Raw genomic sequence first — 24,150 nt, 5'->3', positions numbered from 1 at the left:
CCCCACTCGCCCCCACTACTCTCTCCTGCCCTGATCCGATCTGAATCGGGGCACCCCTCGCGTCCGCTCATCGTCCCCGCTGCCACCTCGCCGTCTCCCACGCCGGAGCCGCCCCACCATCGACGCCACCGGCCGATCCCAAAGGTCGCGTCACCCGCCCCCGTTGCACTGGACCGCCCGTCCCCGCCTGTCCCTCACACTACTCCCTCCCGAGCTGGACGCCATGGCCCGCCGCTGGCGGCCCGGACGCCACCCCGTCCACACCACCGATGCTCTTCCGCTTCCGCGAGCCCATGGGCATGCCCTGCAGCTCCTCTGTGAGCACCCCGCCAGGCCCCTCTCCTCTCTCCCTCACCCGCCCATGCTCGCCCTTACCCTCGCTGTTCATGCGCAAGACACCGCATTCCTTGTCCCTGCCTGCGTGCTGCTCACTACAGCCCACGAATACGCCCAGGGGTGGCCTCGCTAACGCTAGCCAGGAGACCGCCCACATAGCCCGCGCCCGCTGCCTGCCTCATGTCGCCCCACCGCACCTGTTCCGGCAGCCGCCTACACCGATGCGGATGTCAACTCCGTCGTCGACGTCGGCCAAGTCCGGCCGCTCCGCGACCACCGGTCGACGTGGTCGACCACCAGCTACACATCGGTCTCCTTCGCGCATCGAACCTTTGCCCGCAACGCAAGCCCGGCGGGTTCCCGCGTTGCTGTCTTTGCCGGCACACCACAACACCTCGCCGGCGGTAACCATGACGACGTGGACGTCATTTAACCCCGCTAACACTCATTGACTACAGGACCCCATCCGTTAATTAACTGCAGATTAGTTAATATACATAATTAACTAAGGTAACCACTCACTGACAGATGGGACCCACCCTGCTAATAAATCTATTATCAATAAAACTTAACACTGGGTTAACCCTGTGTCAATGACACCTTGGCCCCACTAGTCAGCTTGACCCGTCAATGGTCAATGCTGACTAGACTGCTGACTGGGCCCCCTGGTCCCACTGCCAGCCTCACACACACACACACACACACACACTCTAGCTGGTACACTTATGTGTACCCATAGCATTTTCCCATTTATTTTCGAATTAATAATAATTACACAAAATGATTAAAACTTTGATAATTAATTGAAATTAAACCGTAGCTCGGATGAAAATTGTACATGAAAGTTGCCCAGAACAACAAGCCGAATCCGAATATGCAGCCTGTTTGTCGGCCACATGTCCCTACTAAAGCGAACCTGCAACATTTCACCTCAGGTTCATCTGTACGAAAACACGAAACATACGGGATACTTTCCTAGATGTTTCCCCCTTTCATCGGTATCACCTACTACCGCGTTAGGGCATACCTAGCACCGCTCTTTGTCATGTCTTGCATCATCATGCTTATGTATGCATTATATTTATTGTTTCTTCCCCCTCTTCTCTCCGGTAGACTACGAGACCGACGCCGCTGCTATGCAGTTCGACTATGGAGTTGACGACCCCCTCCTTCTTGCCAGAGCAACCAGGCAAGCCCCCCCCCCCTTGATCACCAAATATCGCCTATTCTTCTCTCTACTGCTTATATTAGAGTAGTGTAGCATGTTACTATTCGGTTATTCCTATTCTGTTGCATAGCCTGTCATTGTTGCTACAGTTGTTCATCACTTACCCACAATCATAAATGCTTAGTATAGGATGCTAGTTTATCATCATTGGCCCTACATTCTTGTCAGTCTGCCTTGCTATACTATTGGGCCGGGATCACTCGGGAAGTGATCACGGGTATATACTATACATATATACATACTATACAGATGGTGACTAAAGTCGGTTTGGCTCGTTGAGTACCCGCAAGTGATTCAGATATGGGGGCTGAAAGGACAGGTGGCTCCATCCCGGTAGAGGTCGACCTGAGTTCCCGACGACCCCCGACTCTTACTTTGAGATGGAGTGACAGGGCAGGTTGAGACCACCTAGGAGAGTGGTGGGCCTGGCCCTGGTCGGCGTTCGCGATTACTTCATAATAACACGCTTAACGAGATCTTGGTATTTGATCTGAGTCTGCGCAATGGCCTATATGCACTAACCAACTACACGGGAACAGTTATGGGCACTTGACATCGTGGTATCAGCCGAAGCCTTCTTGACGTCAGCGGCTAAGCCGGGTTGGACCGCGTAACACAACTTCCTTTGTAATGGAGGTTGCTAGGTCTACTCACCGGCCGCGTACGCAACGTGCAGGTGTGCAATGGGCGATGGGCCCAGACCCCTACGCGCATAGGATTTAGATCGGTGTGCTGACCTCTCTGTTGTGCCTAGGTAGGGCGGTGACATGTTGATCTTCCGATGCCGGGCATGACCCAGGAAAGTGTGTTTGGCCAATGGGGATCGAGCGTGTTGGGTTATGTGGTGCACCCCTGCAGGGAAGTTGATCTATTCGAATAGCCGTGTCCCTCAGTAAAAGGACGACCCAGAGTTGTACCATGACCTTATGACAACTAGAACCGGATGCTTAATAAAACACACCCAGACAAGTTCCAGAGACAACCCGGTGATCGCTTTCCGACAGGGCCACGAGGGGAGGATCGCCGGGTAGGATTATGATATGCGATGCTACTTGGAGGACTTCGATCTACTCTATTCTACATGCTGCAAGACGGAGGCTGCCAGAAGCGTAGTCTTTGATAGGACTAGCTATCCCCCTCTTATTCTGGCATTCTGCAGTTTAGTCCACCGATATTGCCTCCTTACACATATACCCATGCATATGTAGTGTAGATCCTTGCTTGCGAGTACTTTGGATGAGTACTCACGGTTGCTTTGCTACCTATTTTCTGCCCTCTTTCCTTTTTTCTTGGATGCCGCAACCAGGCGTTGGAGCCCAGGAGCCAGACGCCACCGTCGACAACGACTCATACTACACTGGAGGTGCCTTCTACTACGTGCAGGCCACTGACGACGACCAAGAGTAATTTAGGAGGATCCCAGGCAGGAGGCCTGCGCCTCTTTCGATTTGTATCCCAGTTTGTGCTAGCCTTCTTATGGCAACTTGTTTAACTTATGTCCATACTCAGATATTGTTGCTTCCGCTGACTCGTTTATGTTCGAGCACTTGTATTTGAGCCCTCGAGGCCCCTGGCTTGTAATATGATGCTTGTATGACTTATTTTACTTTTAGAGTTGTGTTGTGATATCTTCCCATGAGTCCCTGATCTTGATTGTACACATTTGCGTGCATGATTAGTGTACGATTGAATCGGGGGCATCACAAGTTGGTATCAGAGTCAACTGCCTATAGGAATCCCCCTTCCACACTCCTTCGCCGAAGTCGAGTCTAGTCACTACAAAACTTTTTACTAACATGGTTGTGTGCCTTACTCCTCGTTTATGCTCTGGGACTCTGATCTCTCTTCTACTCGGGTTAAATGATTCTGCTAAGTCTAGGTTCTTGTAACTATTTCTCCCAGAGAGCCCTCATTACGGAAGATCACCTGCTTCATCAGAAGATTCTGAGGATATCCCTCGATATTTTCCCGAGACCCTTGTGCTCATCGCCTTTGCAATTCACTACCACCGATATATCCCTATGGATATCTGCATGCACTTGTCAATCACATGATCATTTCTCGCCGCTCTTGTTGTTACAAGATGCCTCGAACTATTTTCCGTTGCCCCGAGAATCCTTTGAGTTTACTGTCTTGCAGTTTTATTTCGCATGAAAACCCTTACAGTTTTATTTCGCATGAATCCTCGAGGACCCGTTCTTCTCACTTGTTCATGTGTCTCACAAAATCCTTCGAAATACTTTTCGATCTTTCGAAAATCCTCTGCATCCTGTTATTCTTGAAATTATTGCCTGCTTGCATTATGGTTAATTCCATATGACTAGTAGTCCTCGATAACATCCCTTGTCTTAGTCATTTTGATCCTATTGATTCAATATGTGCGGATGCACACAGTCATCAGGTTATCCTTTTTAAAATTATATTTCCGACTCAGACGTCATCCCCGACATGAGTTGGTTCTCGGCAATTCAAACCTTTATTGATTGTCCAACTAAGTGTTTTCAACTTATCCATCCTTGATTAGAGCGTCTGCTTCTGATCCTTCGTTTCGGAAACCATAATTTCTTTCTATTTAAGCATCAGACTAATCAGGTGATTCTTGAATCTGATGCCTCTTCATTCTTTCTTCCTCTGAGTGAGTACCGATACTCCCATTAGCTCCGTTGTGGACCGCCCGATCCATTGTTGGATTATTATCCGATAGTGTCCTTCATATTCAATCACCTTGCGAGTTCTGCCCCTGATACCTAGTGCCTTTGGTAAATTGTATCCTCTGCTTGGCCAACCATGCTCTGCTTTCGAGCTTGTGTATTTACTTTTGAAACTTGTGGTATATGTTACTAAGATGCCCAATGGGTTGAAGCTATGCCTTCCCCTAATCCGTGAGAACCCGGAAATTTTCTGAAGTCATACTCTTCCGGTGTTCTACCATATAAAATTCCAACACTAGTTTGATCAAAGCGAGAGGTGAATGAAATGATATGCATTAATGAAGTGGGAGTCGACCTTGAAATTTGTGTTCATGCCCATGAAAATGATGTAGACCGTCTTGGGAGCTTCTTGCAAAATTATTATCCAGCTGTATGATTCTTTCGGTATTCTTAAATTGATTCCTAATAGTTATGGTTCCGACATGCTGTCCTGATCTAATATATCTCATGGGAATTCATTCTAGTGCCTCGTCTATTTTTGGCAAGGTTGAAGTATCTACTGTCATATGTCAATGACCCGGTTCTACATCTATCATGTTCTACCTTCGAGTATTACACGCTGGTATCTCGAAGATGTCTTGCCATTGCACCACATCTTACTAACTTTGTTGAATTAATGTCTTTCCTTGTCGTAATCACTCTACGGGTTCTAGGTTGTTGTCAACCGAGGACACCGACTAGTGAAATTATTCCGCACTACAAATCAAATACCCCTAGTATTTTTACTAGGAAATTCTGAACTCAATCTGGTGATTCCTAGACTATCGGCTACATCCTGGTCTTGCTATCGTTGACTGTGCTACCTCGTTCTTCTCTGGTGCATGAATTCTTCAGTGTGTGAGCATGGCTTACGTCGAGCTTTCAACATCATGTTGCTGCCACTTTGTCATTTCCTTGCTTGTTGCCACTGATGTTTGATTGCATCCTCTTGAAACCTCCTGGAAAATGTCTCGGATCACCTTCAATACTTTGACTTCTTCCGAGATGTCAACTGTGTTCATGATGAGAAATACCCTCCTTGCCCTCGATGATTTTTTTTCATCGACAACATGTTGGGGAAACTGATCCGCGAACACCTATGGGGCCGGCGGACCGTGGCCCCTTTCGGTTCGGCGGGGGGCGGAGATCGCACGAAGAGCGGATCGAAGCGAAGCACACGAGCAGTTTACCCAGCTTCGGAGCTCTCCGGAGAGATAATACCCCTACTGCTGCTTGTCTGATTATATTGTGTTCTTGCTCGAGAGAGCTAAGTGTTTTTCTGGCTTCCGAATGAATCGAACCTCCCCTACGTTGCGCATGGGCCTCCTTTTATATGCTCAACGGGTCACCGACAGGTGGCAACGCAGAGAAGGGTAAAAGTGTAAAAAGTGTTGCGGTTGGTACACCTACTTGCACAGTGTATCCTACCTAACCCTGACGGCAGGGGACAAAGGCATTAAATGCCCGTCTGTGTTGCCCAAACAGTGCAGAAAGGGACCGTCAGGGACGCCACTGTTCGCCACGATGGCGATCTTGTCGGCATCGCATGCCACCGTGTACCGCTGGCTGCACAGCCTCACGCCACGCGCGCTTGGAAAGGCACCCAGAGCGACACGTTAGTGGATGTGCTGGAGCGTGGATAGAGAGTGGTTACTTGCCGCGGCAAGCGCCTTGCCGCGGTCGTCGTCTTGTCGCGCCCGGAAGCTTGTCGCTCACCAGGCCTCGAGATGCCTTGGTTGGTCTTCCCGGCAAGCTCCTCTTGCCGGGGCCTTGTTGCCTTGCCGGGACGCGTGGCGCGTCGCGGCATGTTCCTTGGGATGCCTTGGTTGGCCTTCCTGGTAAGCTCCTCTTGCCGGGGCCTTGTCTCCTTGGCTTGAATACTTTGTTCTTGAATGGCTCCCAAGGAACCACGGAGGATCTCGGCGGTCGCCCGGCAAGCCTTGCCGCGGGGTGCTACAACTGCCCGTGCACAAGTTCGGGATACTAGGGTACCCCTACTCTAGTACACCGACAGGAGCCCCCGGGCCTGGGCCACACACGGTGCCGAGCGCTGTTGGGCCAGGCCCAAAACAGGGCACGGGCACACGCGGCCTGGGCTATGCCGAATCTTGTTCCGTATCCATCGCACCCTCCCCGAACGGCACGCGTTGATTGCGGCATCGTGGGAGAGATCGTGGGTGGTTTCTTTATTCGGAAGGGCGAAATGTCCGCCCCTTCCTCTTTATAAGCAGGGGAAACAGGGGAAGTTCGTCCACTTCGCCGGTTGCTACTCCATCCTCACAAATCTCCGCTGCTCCCCCTTCTTCCCGAAGCCGAAGGAGAGCAGCGCTCCGCCCCACATTGCCACCAACATCACCAACGCCGCCAACTTCCTCCACCACCTCCGCCATGGCTCCAAAAGCCGACAAGGGGAAGGGTGTGAAATCGGCCGAGGCGCAGCGGCTCGCGGCGCTGCGGAAGGAGCGGGCCCTCTTCTCCCCTCAGCTCGGTGTGAAGGAGCTGAGGGAGTACTACTACCTCTTCTGGTCGACGCAGACACGAGCGCATCCGCGCACGAGCGTACACCCGGCCACCGCTTCGAGACTGGCTCCGAACGGGTACCCCTTTTTCGCGCTGTTCTTCTACTGCGGGCTCTGCCCTTCTTTCTCTGAATTCGTCTGCGACCTTATGAACACCTACGTGTTCCGCCTCCTTGACTTCACCCCCAACGCCGTTCTGACCATGGCAGTTTTCGCACATCTATGCGAAAACTTTGTCGGAGTCCACCCAAACGTAGCCCTTTTCCGACACTTCTTCATGCCTCGAGTCGAGAGAGGAGAGCCCCTTGCCGGAGGGATCGCTTGGATCTCGAGGGTCAGCAAGAAGGAAGCCTATCTGGAGGGAGAGCTCTGCAGCAAATGGGAGGAGTGGAGAGCTGAGTGGTGCTGGATCGTCGAGGAGGAGCCGCATCAATTCATTGCCGTGCGCCAAGCCCCAATAGTACGCGGCAATGATTGGAGCAACGTGGCCCCAGAAGATGACAGGCCGAAGATTGCCGTCACCCGCATCCTTCGCCTCAGGCTTGTCGGGCTCACTGTAGGCGCTGTAGGCGCAGATTTCCTTCGCCGCCGTATCGCCCCCCTGCAGGAGAGGGGGAGACCCGCCTGGGAGTTCAAGAACTCAGCGGATATCATGAGGCTGCGCCCGGGCCTCAATTTCAACTTCACAGTCTTGGAATTGGACGCGATGCTTCTGGAGCTGTTCAAGCGCGACCCCCAGCACCCATTTGTGTTGCCGCGGAATGTCGTTCCGCTGTGCAACAATTCTTCACTTGACCGCATCCGCGCGATGATGCCGTTGTGTGACTCTCACAGAATCGCCCCAACTTGGCAAGAACCTGCGGATGACGTCGTGCGAGCATTCTTCGACGACTTGGTAGAAGTGCCGGTCCGCGCCGACAAACAGAAGAGCCTCACCCGCGACACCACCGATGCGGAGATGCAGCGCATCGCCACCAGGCTGGAAGAGGCGGCAGCAGCTGCTGCCGCGGGCGTGTTCGGGTTCACCGTGGAGGAGGCAGAGGCAGCAGAGGCGGCAAGCCTTGCCGAGCGCGAGGAGTTTGCCGGCAAGGAAGATCTTGCCGGCCCTGAAGTTGAGCCGAGCGAGCCCGGCGAGGAAGAGCCCGAACCTTCAGACAGCTTGCCGCAGGCGGAGCCCCCGGCTCCGGCAAGGAGGCGTCTTCGCAAGGCCGCGGATGTAGCGGGGCGGCTGACGGGTCAACATCTGCCGAGCCGCGCGACACGCTCTACCGCGGCAAGCACCGTTGCCGCGGGAGCGCCTCACGCCGCTGTGGCAATTGGAGCGGGGTCTTCCCGGTCCACCGCTGATGCTCCTGCCAAGTGGGCTAGGGAGCCTACTCCTCTGCCTCACCGCACCGGAGGCGAGCCGGACTTCGATCTCTCCGCGCTCAGCTCCGACGACGAAGAAGAAGAGTAAGATCCCCTTGCTGTCCTCGTAGTTCTTCAATTCTTGCTATCTTGTTGTTTTCATCTTGTATCTGACTTGCTTCGATCTAAATCCATTCCTTTTCAGGACGCTGGCCCAGAGAGCGGCGAAGAGAGCCAAGGCCCCGGTGATTGTCATCGAAGATGATCCCACCGTGTCAGCAGGGGATGTGTCTGAGACCACCTTGATGGACCCGGCAACTACTCCCCAAAGCAGCCCCCAGCGCAGCCCCCAACGTAAGTTTATAGTTTACTTCCTGCTGTCAGGCGCGCATGGGTGCTCTTTTCTCTACTGATATCTTGAATGTTGATTTGTGTAGGAGCAGAACAGCCCCACCAGGAATGCCCGGAAGCTGCTCCCGAAGTGCCATCTGCTTCGACTACGCCGCCAAGGGAGGAGTCCCCGGCAAGGGAGCGCTCTTTGGCAAGGGAGAACTCTCCGGCAAGGGATAGTTCTCCGGCAAGGGAAGGCACCAGTGATCCTCCGGTGGTTGAGACCACAACCGCAGATCCTAGCACAGGTAATCTTCTTGCCTGGAAACTTTCCTTGGGTTCTTCTTCTTCTGTTTTTCTTTTCTGGATTTTTGCTTGACTTTTCTCCCTTTTTCGTTCCTCGGATCCATCTGCTACGGAGCCAATGGACACCGAGGACGCCGGCGAGGAGAATGCGCGCGGCAACAACGACGACGCCGCCAGCACTGAAGAAAAGGCCGGTGCTGATGATCCCGCTGGCGAGGAGGCCGCCAACGCTGCCGCCGCAGAAGCAGGCGAGGGATCCGGCGATCGCACTGACGGCCCCGAGGCCGCAGGAGCGCCAGGCAACTGCACCGACCGCCGATCCCTCCGCCGCTGCTGCAGAGCCAGGCTCCAAAGAGCCACAGCCCTGCGCCTACCTGAAGGCCGGCGATGGCATCTTCATCAAGCTCCCCTGGGCGTCGAGCTCCAGGGCATCGGTCGAAGGAGAAACCTTCGATGAAGAGGTGCTCGCCTCCGCTGGGCTGGCGCTTGTTGACGCGCCAAGCAGCAGCAGCGACGAGTCTGAGGAGGAGCGGCTGCTGCGGAAGCTGCTGTCTCTTTACTGCGCCCGCCAAGCCAAACTGGCATCCCGAGAGGCGCTCGTTGCGAAGGCGGGGGTTGAAATTGAGAAGCGCGTGGAGGAGCTCCGGGGCCTCAGGCAGGAAACTCTTCGGTCCTTGGCGGAGGAGCGGGAGCAACTTCTCGAGGAGCGGAAAGCCTTCCTCCTCGAGAAGGCTGAGGCTAAAGAGAAGCAACGGCTTGTCGCTGAAAATTTATTTGCGCAAGAAGGAGAGTTGGCTCAGCACAAGGTGACCCTTGACAGCCACGAGGAGGAAATTGCCGCGCGGGAGCAAGCAATTGGCGGGGCTGTCAAGGAGACAAGGGATGCTACCGCAGCTGCTGAGGCCGCGAAGAAGGAGCTGGAGGTGAAGGTGGCACAGCTGGAGGCAGATCTCCAGGCGAGCGGCGAGGAGCTTGCCTTGCTTAAGCGCGAGCGCGAGAAGGACGCTGCTGCTCATGGTGAGCTGCACGGTCTTCTCGCTGAGAGGGGCAAAGAGCTCAGCGCCTCCAAAGATTGAAATGCAGACCTGGAGTTGAAGCTGGCCACGTTGACTCAGATGCTGGACGTCACCAGGGAGCGAGAGGTGACCTTGTCGGAGAAGGTCAAGGCCGACGAGGCGCTGCTGGCGAATGCTGCTACCGCCCACGACGCCTTCAGGGAGACAGTGGAGAATATTGGACTGAAGGTCTTGTGGATGCTGCCGCTGCCATTGACGGGGAGTTGGCGCAGCTGGGGATGGAGGATTTTGGGTACCCCTCCGGCGAGCATCTTCAACCCAGCGCCAAGCTCAGCCTGTTCTTCAAAGGCGTGGCAACGGCCCTCCAGCGACTCCGGGAGAGGATCCCAAAGCAGCTGGCCGACGAGTCGCGCAGGATCTGCGCAGGAGCTCTCCAGAAGGTGCTGATGAAGGTGGCCTTCCGGAATCCAGGCCTCAACTTCACCAACGTCCTCAAATCCTTGCCGTCGGATGCTGATCGGGATGCGCTCAAGGCCCTTGTCGCACCCATTGTGGACAAGGTGAGCGAGATCAAGAGGGTTGAGGGCGACCGCGTAGATTAGGCCGCCCTTCTTTTTTTTTTTTGGTCACCGCTGGTCATTTCATGAGAAAATTCTGTTAGAGCTGCGACAAGTTATCTTGTAATATAACTCTGTTTTGGGTAGAGATTTGCTATGTTATTTCCTTTACTTGATTCCTTCCTTTGTATGTTTTTACCCTGTGCTTTTAGGGAACTTGTCGGCGCAGGCACCTGAGCCGCGAGCGCTGAGTGCGGGACGTCAGCAACCTGCTGGCGGTGCTGCTTCCGACAAGAAACCTTGTCGCGACTAGCTGTAGCACACTTAAGTTGTTGAGCGGACTCGAAACAAAGTAAGGGCGCAACTAGCTACGAGTTGGTTCCTCCGCGCACAGGTTTTCCATACAAAGTACGGTCGTTCGAGGAAGATAACTTAAAAATTTAAAAACTGATTGCTCAAACTTTGGGAACTTAGCTTTTCTGTCGTTTGCTTCCCGGTAAGGCGAAACTTCCTTGAACGATGCCTGGTCCACACCGTTATCTTCTTCATTCCCCCCGGCAAACTTGTGTGCGAGGGAAATTTCCTTTCCTTTTTGAGAAAGAGAAAGAAGAGAAAATAAAGGAATGGAGCCTTATGGCTCGTTATTGCTTACCGGGGGTAGGTGCTGCACAAAGTGTCAGATAACGCATGCAAATATAAAGTAAAAAGCATGAATTTGACCAGATGTGCGGAGCGCATGAGGTTTACTTATGCACGGGATCTGCGCCCGGCTTTGTACAAAGGATTACATGCAACATCGGCAAGACTTGTACAAAAGGTGGTTGCCGGAACGGGTTCCGGCAACCGCGCCCTACGGGTAAAACTTACGAAGATGCTCAATGTTCCAGGAGTTGCTCACCGGAGTGCCATCTTCGGTCTCAAGGCGGACAACGCCATGCCTAGTGACTCGTTTCACCCGGTAAGGGCCTTCCCACTTCGGTGTCAACTTGTTGGAATTCTTGGCGGACTGAACGCGCCGAAGAACAATGTCGCCTTCCTCGAAACTTCTGGCATTAACTTTCTGGCTATGGTAGCGGCGCAAAGCTTACTGGTATCGAGCAGCTCGTACAGCAGCCTGAAGACGGTCCTCCTCAAGGAGCAGCGCGTCATCTTGTCGCAGCTGCTCTTGCTCAAACTCATCATAAGCGAGCACTCGAGGCGACCCGTATACGAGTTCCATGGGGAGAACTGCCTCTGCTCCATAGACTAGAGCGAAAGATGTCTGGCCAGTGGCTCGATTTGGCATCGTCCTGATCGACCAAAGAACCACCGGCAGCTCCTCGATCCAGTTCCTTCCGCACTTGCGCAGCCTGTCGAAAGTTCTGGTCTTGAGCCCGCACAGCACTTCAGCATTTGCCCTCTCTGCTTGACCGTTGCTTCTCGGATGAGCAACAGAAGCGAAGCAGACCTTGGCGCCAAGATCTTGGACGTACTACATGAAGGTGCGGCTTGTGAATTGCATGCCATTGTCGGTGATGATCCTATTAGGGATCCTGAAACGGCAAACAATCGACCTGAAGAACTTAACTGCTGACTGTGCTGTCACCTTCCTCACTGGTTCCACTTCCGGCCACTTTGTGAACTTGTCGATCGCAACGTACAAGTACTCAAAGCCCCCGACAGCTCGGGGAAAGGGGCCAAGGATATCGAGCCCCCAGACCGAAAATGGCCAGGATAAAGGGATCGTCTGGAGAGCTTGAGCTGGCTGGTGTATCTGTTTGGAGTGGAACTGACACGCTTCACACTTGGTTACTTGTGCAGTTGCATCCTGGAGGGCTGTCGGCCAAAAGAAACCTTTCCGGAAAGCTTTGCCGACAAGTGCTCTTGCGCCAATGTAGTGACCACATATGCCTCCATGTATCTCTGCCAATAGCTTTTGTCCGTCTTCCCGGCAAATACACTTCAATTTCACACTGTTGAGTCTTCTTCTGCACAGTGTACTATCGACAAACTGGTACATACTTGACTGCCGGGCTACTTTTTCCGCTTCTTCTTGCTCTTCGAGAAGTTCTCCTGTCTGAAGGAAATGGACAATGTGTTGTGCCCATGCTGGAGCTTGTGGCTCGACAACAAGGATTAAAGGCACATCTGCTGCTGCGGGAACATCCGCTTCTACGGCAAGAACTTGTGGCCCTGCCGGAGCTTGATGTTCCCCGGCAAGCTTGCCGGAGCAAAACTTGTCGGGAGCGTCTGCTACGACGGAACAAACCATAAGGCTTGCCAGAGCAGACCGCTCCTCAACACCCTTGGTGTTGATCTTGGGGACTTTCTTGGTGGCGGCTTCAGGGAGCTCTGCCGGAAAATAGTCACCAGAAATCAATTTTCTCTTCTTGCTCTGTCCAGTTGATGGTGTTACAGACGGGTGATTCAGTTTGATCACAAAGACCCCTAGTTCCATAGGTAACTTCAGTGCGGCGCACTTCGACAGGCCATCAGCTATGTCATTCTGAGCTCTTGGAATATGTTCCATATGCAGGCCGTCAAAGTGCTCTTCTAGCTTCCTCACTTCATCAACATATGCTTCCATCAACGGACTCTGATAGTTCTTGTTCACTTGGCGGACGACAAGCTGTGAGTCACCCCTGACAATGAGTTTCTTGATCCCAAGGTCTGCTGCGATCCTGAGACCGGCAAGCAATCCTTCATACTCTTGCAGTATTGTTCGTTGCTTGCTCCTTGGGAAAGTGCATCTGGACTACGTACTTGCTCCAGTGGGTGCAACAAGTAGCATGCCCACACCGGCGCCTTGCAGCGAGAAGGCACCATCAAAGTACATCAGCCACTCTTTGCTTGCTTCCTTGACGGGGATGCACGTCTCTTGAATTTCTTCATCTGGTGTTGGCGTCCATTCTGCTATGAACTCTGCCAATGCTCTGCTTTGGAGAGTTGAAGTGCTTTCAAACTTGAGGCAAAAGCTTGACAGTTCCAGCGCCCACTCGACAATCCTGCCTGTCGCTTCTGGATTTTGCAGTATCCTTTTCAGCGGAAAGCGAGTGACAACTGTGATCTCATGTGCTTGGAAGTAATGGCACAACTTTCTCGAGGCCATGAGGAGGCCGAAAAGCAGTTTCTGCACACCAGAGTACCTTGACCTAGCCCCCTGCAGAAGGGAGCTGACAAAGTAAACTGGGCGCTGCACCATTCTCTTCTGCACCTTCTCATGCTCCTGCGCAGATCCATCCTTGTCGGGACCAGAGCTTGCCTTTGAAGTCCTCTCCTTGTCGCTGGATGTATCCATCGTGGTTGCTGGCTCGTCGTCCGCCTCCCTCTCCGCGACTAACGCAGCCCTAACCACTTGATTGGTTGCCATTATATATAGCAGCAACTTCTCTTGTGGCTTAGGTGTGACAAGTGTTGGAGTGGAGGACAGGTATCTCTTCAAGTCCTGCAGCGCAGCCTCCGCTTCCGGAGTCCATTTCATTGGACCTGCCTTTTTCAAAATTTTGAAAAATGGCAGGGCGCGCTCGGCAGACCTAGAGATAAACCTGCTGAGAGCAGCTATACAACCGGCAAGTCTTCATACATCCTTGATGCGCTTTGGTTTTTCAATCTGCTCAATGGCCTTGATCTTGTCGGGATTAGCCTCAATTCCCCGCTGAGACACGAAGAACCCGAGAAGCTTGCCGGAGGGGACTCCAAACACGCACTTCTCGGGGTTAATCTTGAGGTCGATCTTGCACAGATTTGCAAAGGTTTCGTCTAAATCTTGAATTAGGGTCGCTTTGTCCTTGCTCTTGACCACTATGTCATCCATGTAGGCTTCCACATTTCTGTGCATTTGCGGTTCAAAAGCGTCATGGACAACCCTTGCAAATGTTGAACCAGCATTCTTCAAACCGAAAGGCATCCGTACAAAACAGTATGTGCCACATGGGGTAATGGATGCGGTTTTCTCCTCATCCTCTTCTGCCATGAAGATCTGATGACATCCTGAGTATGCATCAAGAAATGAAAGCAAATCACATCCGGCCATGGAGTCAACAATCTGGTCGATGCGCGGCAAGGGAAATGGGTCTTTGGGGCAAGCTTTATTAACATCGGTAAAGTCAATACAAAGCCTCCATTTCCTGTTTGCCTTACGCACGACTACAGGATTGGCCAACCACGTAGGATGGAGCACTCCTCTGACAAGGCCTGCTGCTTCCAATTTCTTGATCTCTTTTGCAATGAATTCTTGGCGCTCCAATGCCTGTTTCCTGACTTTCTGCTTGACGGGCCGCGCATGAGGACAGACGGCAAGATGGTGCTCGATTACTTTCCTGGGAACACCGGGGATGTCAGACGGTTGCCATGCAAACATGTCGACGTTCGCCTGCAGGAAAGCAACGAGCGCGCTTTCCTATTTAGGGTCGAGAGTGGCACTGATGGTGAAGGTACCACCAGTGCTGTCCTCCTTGGCGGACACCTTCTTAGTCTCTGGTGGAGCTGCCATTATCTTCTTACACTTGCCGGTGGAGCTCGATGGTGCATCCTCGACGGTAGCGCAGCACTCCGAAGAGGTGCGCTTGCCGGAGTGGGCATCAGAGCTCTTGCCGGACTTGGTCCTCTTCTTCCCCCCGGGAGCTTCAACGGCAAGTGAGTTGCGATCTGTTGCGGCTGCTGCTTCTCGGTAAATCTTGTCGGCGCAGATAAGGGCATCTTTCTTGTCGCCAGGGACAGAGATGACACTTATCGGGCCTGGCATCTTTAGTACATTGTATGCATAATGAGAGGTTGTCATGAACTTGGCGAGTGCTGGACGGCCAAGTATCCCATTGTAAGGTAATGGAAAGTCAGCAACGTCAAAAGTGACCCTCTCAGTCCTGAAGTTTAACTCGCTGCCAAATGTCATAGGCAATGTGATCTTTCCCTTCGGTTTGCTCCTCTCGAGATTGATTCCTTGGAATGTGCCGGTCTCTTCGAGCTCGCCATCAGGGATCTGGAATTTTTGGAGTACTGCGGAGGAGATCAAGTTCAACCCGGCCCCGTCGTCAACTAGCATCTTAGTGACCTGGAGGTTGCGGATAGTTGCTGAAACCAACATCGGCAAGCACCCGACTGCAGTTATGCGATCAGGGTGATCCTCAATATCAAAGATGATAGGCGTGCTGGACCATCTCAGAGGCTTGCGTGACTCGACGGGTGGTTCTGCCACATTGACTTCCCGCACCCATTGCTTGAGCTGGCGGTGCGAAGTATGCAGGGAAGCACCACCGTCAACGCACAGGCCCTCTGTGGCTTTCTGGAACTCCTGCTCGTCGGTCTCATCTTCATCCATATCTTCATCGTCGTCGTCGTCTTCATCCTTGTCGCGGCCGCGGGGAGGTCTGTCTCCTTGCCGCTGCTTGGCCTTGCCGCGGCGTCCTTCTCGGCCGGGACGTTTCTTGCTGGCTCCCCTAGCACCTTCCTGGGCCTTCTCCTTGTCACGCCGTTTGTATTCAGCCTTTTGCTGCTCAACAAGCTGCTCGACCTTCTTGCAGCTCTGGAGGTCATGGCCCTTGGTGCGGTGGATCTTGCAATACTGCTTGCTGGTGTTGTCCTGCTTGTCGGCGACCGCCACAGCTGCGGCAACCTCCTTGCCGGAGCTACCAGCTTCGGCTTTCTTGTCGGATTGCTCAATAACTAGCACATCTTTGCCTTTCTTCTTCCTGTTGTTCCGCCGCCGGTTCTTCCTTGCCGGGCCAGTTTCCTCACTATCAGATCCTTCTGCTCCTGTGTTCTCTCCGCGGAGTTTCCTCCCTTCCTCAGCACGTGCACACTTGTCAGCCAGGGCATATAGCTCACTGACATCTCTGATCTTGCACATCGCCATCTCCTCCCGCATCCTGCGGTTCCGCACGTTCTGATGGAACGCGCCAATTACCGCGGCAGGGTGGACATCTGGGATGTTGTGCTGTACGCGGCTGAATCTTTGAATGTACTTGCGCTGGGGCTCTCCTTCCTTCTGGGCGAGCAGATGAAGGTCGCTCTCTTGGCCATGAGGCTTGTGGCCACCTGTAAAGGCGCCGACAAACTGATGGCACAGATCAGCCCAGGAGGATATGGAGTTGTCCGGCAAGTGCATGAGCCAGGATCTGATATTGGGCTTGAGCACCAGCGGGAAGTAGTTGGCAAGGATCTTGTCATCCCGTCCTCCGGTAGCATGCACCGCGATGGTGTAGATGCCGAGGAACTCCGACGGATGCGTCTTGCCGTCGTACTTCTCCGGTACGTCTGGCTTGAAATTCTTCGTACTAGGCCACTGGACCTGCCACAGCTCACGGGTGAACGCAGGGCAACCTACCGCGTACGGCAAGTCTCCTGGTTCCCCTGGCGCATGCACGTCAACAGAGGGCCCAACGTGCTTGTCGGATTGACGTCGCGCTTCTCTTCGGCGCTCGATGCGAGTACGAGCGTCTCTTGCTGTCGTTCGTGAAGGACTTGGCGCTGATCGCGACGAGCTCGTGGATCTGACGATGCGGTGGAGTCGCTGTCGAGGTGGATCCGGCGAGTTGGCGATCTTGGCCTTCGGGGTGGAGAGTGCATGGTGGTTGCACCCCCACTGGTTTCGTCACCACCGGCTCGTGCCTGGTAGTCCCGCCGCGGCTGCGATGTAGTTGGCTGCCGTGGAGTGTCGCCGTTGGCGAAGCCGATGAGATTCTCAATGCTGGCCCTCCATTGGTCGATCTTGTCTTCCACTGGAGGGTAATCCTGGAGCAGCTGAGCTCGTGCCAAAGCTTCTGCTGGAGTGGTGGGCGGTAGTGGCGAACGGTGCGAGGAGCGGGATATGCTCGGACTTCTAACTATGTTAGAAGGAGCAGAATCCCGTCCAGGCGACCATGTCTCGCTCGTGCCAGCACGTTGGCGTACATGCTGGTCTTGAGCACCCCGAGATCCACCAGCTCGATCTTGTTCCAACGAACGTATGGTACTGCGAATACGATGACGCTGTCGGTCCTGCGCCTCCTGAGATGGGCGCGGTACATGTACGGACGCCGAGGTCTACGCAGCCTTGTCCTTGGACCTGGAAGCATCGTGAGCTTCCTCGTCAACGTCCATTCTTCCGCTGGCGCCTACCCCACCACCCGTTTGCTCTGGTGGTGGTGGAAATGACGTGGACGGAGCAGTTGCCGTTGAAGTCTTCTTCTTCGGTGGCATGTTGATGAAGAAAATGAAGATCTAGCTCGTGTGAATGCTGTATCAGGTTCACGCAATCTCGACGCCCCCTACCTGGCGCGCCAAAGATGTCGGGGAAACTGATCTGCGAACACATATGGGGCTGGCGCACCATGGCCCCTTTCGGTTTGGCGGGGGGCGGAGATCGCACGAAGAGCGGATCGAGGCGAAGCACACGAGCAGTTTACCCAGCTTCGGAGCTCTCCGGAGAGATAATACCCCTACTGCTGCTTGTCTGATTATATTGTGTTCTTGCTCGAGAGAGCTAAGTGTTTTTCTGGCTTCCGAATGAATCGAACCTCCTCTACGTTGCACATGGGCCTCCTTTTATATGCTCAAGGGGTCACCGACAGGTGGCAACGCAGAGAAGGGTAAAAGCGTAAAAAGTGTTGTGGTTGGTACACCTACTTGCACAGTGTATCCTACCTAACCCTGACGGCAGCGGACAAAGGCATTAAATGCCAGTCTGTGTCACCCAAACAGTGCAGAAAGATACCGTCAGGGACGCCACCGTTCGCCACGATGGCGATCTTGTCAGCGTCGCATGCCACCGCGTACCGCTGGTGCACAGCCTCATGCCACGCGCGCCTGGAAAGGCCCCCAGAGCGAGACGTTTGTGGATGTGCTGGAGCGTGGGTACAGAGTGGTTACTTGCCGCGGCAAGTGCCTTGCCGCGGTCGTCATCTTGTCGCGCCCGGAAGCTTGTCGCTCACCAGGCCTCGAGATGCCTTGGTTGGTCTTCCCGGCAAGCTCCTCTTGCCGGGGCCTTGTTGCCTTGCCGGGACGCGTGGCGCGTCGCGGCAAGTTCCTTGGGATGCCTTGGTTGGTCTTCCCGGCAAGCTCCTCTTGCCGGGGCCTTGTCTCCTTGGCTTGAATACTTTGTTCTTGAATGGCTCCAAAGGAACAACGGAGGATCTTGGCGGTCGCCCGGCAAGCCTTGCCGCGGGGTGCTGCAATTGCCCGTGCACAAGTTCGGGATACTAGGGTACCCCTACTCTAGTACACCGACACAACACCCTTGACTTCCTTTCATCCCGAACTTGTCCACATTATGGATACAACTGGCTCTCCAGCTAGTGTTCAGTTCTGCCTTGAAGTATTGCTGTCTTTTATGTCGAGAATGTTGTGGGGATTGCTCCACCTCTTAGAAATTCTCGGTATGATGATACTTCTCACCTTGACCATTCTTTCTTGGTCCCTGTGTTGTTTTTCACCAGGATACCAATATGCTAACGATGTTGTTTGAGTTCTGTACTTCTAGCAACCCTATTGCTTTGAAGTTAACGATCGATAGTTCATTCTTAGACTGTTGGTTATTGAATCGTCACTAACATTGATCTTGCTGCCTAAGGTCATATTTCGGGCACACCTTTCAACTAATGATTGATGGTGTATGTTTTCCTCGAGCATACAACATTATATCATTTGAGTTGAAAAGTGTCATCTTCTTGTTCACATTATTACGGAAATCCATCTGTTTGGAATTCTTGATGAATTGTCGTTGAGACCATCAGCCACCTCCTCACCCCCTCCTTGGTTTAATGATGAACTATTGTTTCAGGAACCCGCTCCCATAGTTCATTTCCCGAGAATCTTGCAATGTCATTTCGTCGATTTGTCTTGCCCCTTTTTCTTCGGACATCCTGAGTCTGAGGTATCATGACACCAATCGGATCTGGATCTCGGTCAGATATGATGGTTGGGACAACTTCCCAGGAGTTATGATGTTGGTCCTTTGATGACCCGGTAATATGATGTCATGCCTAGCACCCCCCCTGGCTGGAGGACCTATCATTATAATTTCTTTTGCAAGGATAACCATTCTTCCTAGAGGAAATTGTAAGACATATTTTATAAGTTGCTCCTGATGGATCATTTGTGTATCCAAAGTCTGGCCCTTAATTGAAACACCATATCATTGCTACCTCAAAGCATGACTATGATACCCTGCTCATCAACAAGAACATTGGAGGCGCGATGCTAAATGTTTCTTGGTCAGTTATCCAAACACCGTTGTATGGGTAACATCTTGATTAATCCTTGCCTCTTATCTGAATGGTTGGGTACTTGCTCTCCTACCCTGTATGCCATGTTCCGCGTGTACATGGGAAGGATATACTCCTAATAATTGTGTGTAATCACAATTTTCCTTTCCATTGTTCTGTTTAATATGATAATTGCATTCTCCTTTCCATTATTTTGTTTAACCTTTCCTGAATCTGACCTAACTGAGCAGAGATAATTCCCTGGTTAGGTAGGCACCTTGTTGTACCACTATGTCTGTAAGACCCTGTTACTATTGTTGATGACATTCCGGTAACCACCGATGGGTGATAACTTTGCCAATTGGTTCGCCTCGTTCAACAAGCAGGAAAATTGCTCTCTTTGTTCCCCGTCCTTGGTACCGACATTGTTGCCAGCATAGCTGACAAGCTATTCACTCACATGCCTCCCTGGCGCGGCTATGCAAGATGTCACCATCCTTCCTACTTTCAACCCACATGGTGGGTCCATAACCCATAGGTCCACTGGATCAAAACCTGACTCTTGTTTACAACCCATATTCTAATGTATCCTTTGCGCCTGGCTTCGTATGTGATTCATGAGCTAAATTCTATACCATTAATCATTCTGGAATCAAACACCATGTTATTCTCGTTGTTCAGCCCCTATTCTAGCTTCTGTCTAGTCATCGAATGATTGCCTACCCGTTTAAAACATTAGTACCATCGTATATTGCACTCAACGAATTCACTGTATTACAACTCATGGGGTACCTGATGTATTTCCCATTGAGTTCACCATCAGATGCCCAGCTTTGTGGAGATGTGTTCTTCCGGAGTTCTTCCCCTTGGTCGCGTTCGTAGGACGATGGAGATCCCGCAGACAGGATGATGACTTGATCATGGTGACTTGAAGCAAAGAAATGAAGACATCAACAAAAGGGATCGACCTCTTCGAAAGAGCAGCCAAGACCGAGAAGACACGTTAGGTTTTTCTCTACCAGCACCTTCCCCCCTTACTCCACCGCTTAAATCTCGGGACGAGATTTCTTATAGTGGAGGAGAATTGTGACGCCTGGATACTTAAGCTACAGTGAACCTCTGCTAATGATGCCAGTTCTCCTCGATTACTGTTGCTAATCTCGCGTTAGTTCGAAACCAATTTGGATTCAAATTAAAAATCAGGCAAACAACAAATTTTTTCAAACTTTATAACTAAAATGTTCGAGTTGTGCCAAAAGAATGCAAAGGTAATTGTGGTGCAGAAACCCCACTTTTGTAAAATGTTTTTCTACTCTAAAAATGATTAAAACAATGGTTGAAATGATTAAATAAGTGCCTTTGATATTTTAAGAAATGCTAAACTATTTTTATTTTGAGGTAAAACTTCTTAGAATAGTAGATTGTTTTGAAACACTATTTTTGGAGCTATTGTCATATTTTACTAAACCAAAAATAAAGTGTAACTAAAATAAAACAGAAAAGAATAAAAAGAAAACAACAACAAAAGAAAATAAAATCCCCCCTCATTGGGCCTCGGCCCAGCTGGCCATTGGGCTAGCCAGGCCGGCCCAGCCGGCGCCCCGCTCCCCTCTTCCATATCCCCACTCCGGGAAAACCCTAACCCGTAACCCCCCCCCACTCGCCCCCCAGTACTCTCTCCCCCCTGATCTGATCTGGATTGGGGCACCCCTCGCGTCCGCTCATCGTCCCTTCCACCACCTCGACATCTCCCATCATTATCATGCTAAACCTTCACTGTGCTACCTGGTCCTTAATCTCGGAGCACAACTTTTGATGATGAGGTAAGCTTGCGTTGATCTTCCTCGTCCTATCAATTCTCCTTGAACAACAAACTTGATTCCAAGTTTGAGTCGTACCCTTGGTTCCATTAACCTTTCGCTTCATCATTCCTTTGACTTGATGTCATCGCCGGTTTACTACATCTTCGAGGAGCCTCTTGACAAAATTTGTTGTGATCATCACATTTTGACTCCTTCCAGAATATCAATCAAATTCATGATGACAAGTACCATCCTTGCCCCTTGATGAGTTGTGTTATCATCGACAGCATTATTGTTCTCCCTCCAACACAAACTTGTTCATGTTTTGTGTTGTACCTTGAGTTCCTTGCTATCCAACTTATGTTATGATTCTGCCGCGGAGTATTACCATCTTTGATGTCAGGAATGTTGTGAGGATTGCTCCACCTCTTCAGAATTCTTGCTATAACAATACTTCTCACCATCACCATTCTTTCTTGGTCCTCGTGTTGATTCCAACCGGGGTACCCACAAGTGAACAGTGTTGTTTGGATTCTGCCCTTCTAGCAACCCGCTTGCTTTGAAGTTAATGGTTGACCATTCATCCTTAGCCTATTGATTATTGAATCACCATTTCGACATTGGTCGTGCAACCCAGCCCATATTCGGGTGCACCTTTCAACCAATGTTTAATTGTGTTTGTTTTCCTCGAGCATACGTCATTATACCATTTGACCTGACAAATGTTATCTCCTTGTTAACATAATTGTGGAAATCCATCTTTTGTTAAATCTCGATGAATTGCCGATGATTCCATCAGAGCCCAATGCTAAATGTTTCTTACTCAATTATCCAGACACTGTTGTATGGGTAATGTCATGAAGTTTCTCTCCCCTTACCTAAAGGGTTTTCTACTTTGTATCCTGTCTTGCATATCATGCCTTACTTGTCCGTGGGAAGGATATACCCATGGGATATGCGTTCTAACACGTTTTCCTTTCCATTGATCTGTCTAATTTGATAATGATATAATCCTTTCCATTGTTTGGTTTAACCTTTCTGGTGATCTATAAGATCTAAGCAGTGATATTTTCCTGCTTACGAAAACACCTCGGTGTACCACCTTATCAGTCAGACCCAGTTACCATTGTTGATGACATTCCGGTTGCCACCGATGGACGAGAACTTTGCCTATTGGCCCGCCTCGTTCAACGAGCGGGAAAATGGTTCTCTTCGTCCCTCGCCCTTGGTACCGACGTTGTTGCTGACCTATACTGACAAGCTACCCGCTGACATGCCTTGCTATCATGACCATGCCAGATGTCACCACTCCTCCTACTTTTATCCCACATGGTGGGCCCATAACCCACAGTTCCACAGGATCGAAACCTGACTCTCCTGTACACCACCTGTTCCCAAGGTTGTTCCTCGCGCTTGACTTCGTATGTAATTCACGGACCACCTATCTAGTGATCTATTCAGGTATGAGGCACAATACCTATTCTTGTTGCCCTGACACCCTTTCACCCTCTTGATTAGGCATCGAACAATTGCCTATCCGTTTAAAACTTCTCATGGTACCTTCTTACTTGGCTCTCGATATCTTTTTAAGTTTCAAATCGAGAGACACTTATGCTACTCCCTGAGTTAACCGTCTGATGCTCGATCTTGTTAGAATCCATCCATATAGAGTTTTCCCTGCTTACCCTTTCGTAAGTACAGTGAAGATCCTGAAGGAAGGACGGACGGCAACTTCATCATAATGACCTGAAGCAGAGGAATGAAGACATCAACGCTATGGATCGACCACCTCGAGAAGAACAACCAAGGCCGAGAAGATTCGTTAGGATTTCGTAACCAGACCTTTCCCCCTTATTCCACCTCTTAAATCTCGGGACGAGATTTCTTGTAGTGGAGGAGAATTGTGACGCCCGGATAGTTACGCTACAGTAAGCCTCTACTAATGGTGCAACGTCACCTCGGTTACTGTTAATAAACTCGAGTTAGTTCAAAAACGATTAAAATTAAAATATAAAATATAGGCAAACAGTAAAATTTTCAAATATCAAAACTAAAATAGTTCGGGTTGTGCCAAATAATGCATAGGTAATTATGGTGAAGAAACCACGCTTTTATAAAATGCCTAAGTACTCTAAAATGAATAAAGTAGTAGCAAAACCAATTATTTGAATGCTTTAAAATAATAAACAAATATTGTACTAGTTTATCTAGTCACCAAACTTTTTGTGGCGGTACTAAATAATAGCTAGTATTTATTTTGACAAGTGGCACGTCTTACAAAATTCTTTTGGTGGCTCAACTTAAATGCAAAACATGAGCTAAGATTTAAAACAAAGAATTAAAGAGAAAAAAAGGAAAAAGGGCCTACAAACTACTTTGCCACTGGGCCATAAGTGGCCACGCGGCCCAGCTCACCTCCCCATCTCCTTCCTGTTCACAGAAGCCTCGTGGACAGAGGGGGCGCGTCTGTGGCCGGGGTGGCCACGCGTCGGCCATCCGGTGACGCCCCGACGTCCTATAGGTACCCCGACGCCCTTTCCCGAACCCTAGCCTATCCACTCCTTACCCCGCTCTCCCTCTCCCGTTACAGAAGCCGCCTGCCGCCACCATCGCTGCCACCTCGTCAATCCGGTGGCCACCGGCCTCCCCTCCTCGTGCCAAGGCGTCCAGGAGCTTCTCCATCGTCGTCTCGTTCGCCTACGTGCTCTGAATCGAGAAGGGACAGCCCGTACGCTCACCATCGAGCTCATCTCCGCCGCCGTTCGTCATTGGTTCCGACGGCTTCACTGCATCCCGCGCCTCCCCGAGCGTCTCCCCGTCAACGATGTGAGCCGACGCGCTTTTCCCCTCTGCCTTCCCCT

Source organism: Triticum aestivum, chromosome 4B (assembly GCF_018294505.1).
Source record: "Triticum aestivum cultivar Chinese Spring chromosome 4B, IWGSC CS RefSeq v2.1, whole genome shotgun sequence".
Lineage (NCBI taxonomy): Eukaryota > Viridiplantae > Streptophyta > Magnoliopsida > Poales > Poaceae > Triticum > Triticum aestivum.
This window is presented reverse-complemented; position numbering follows the sequence as displayed.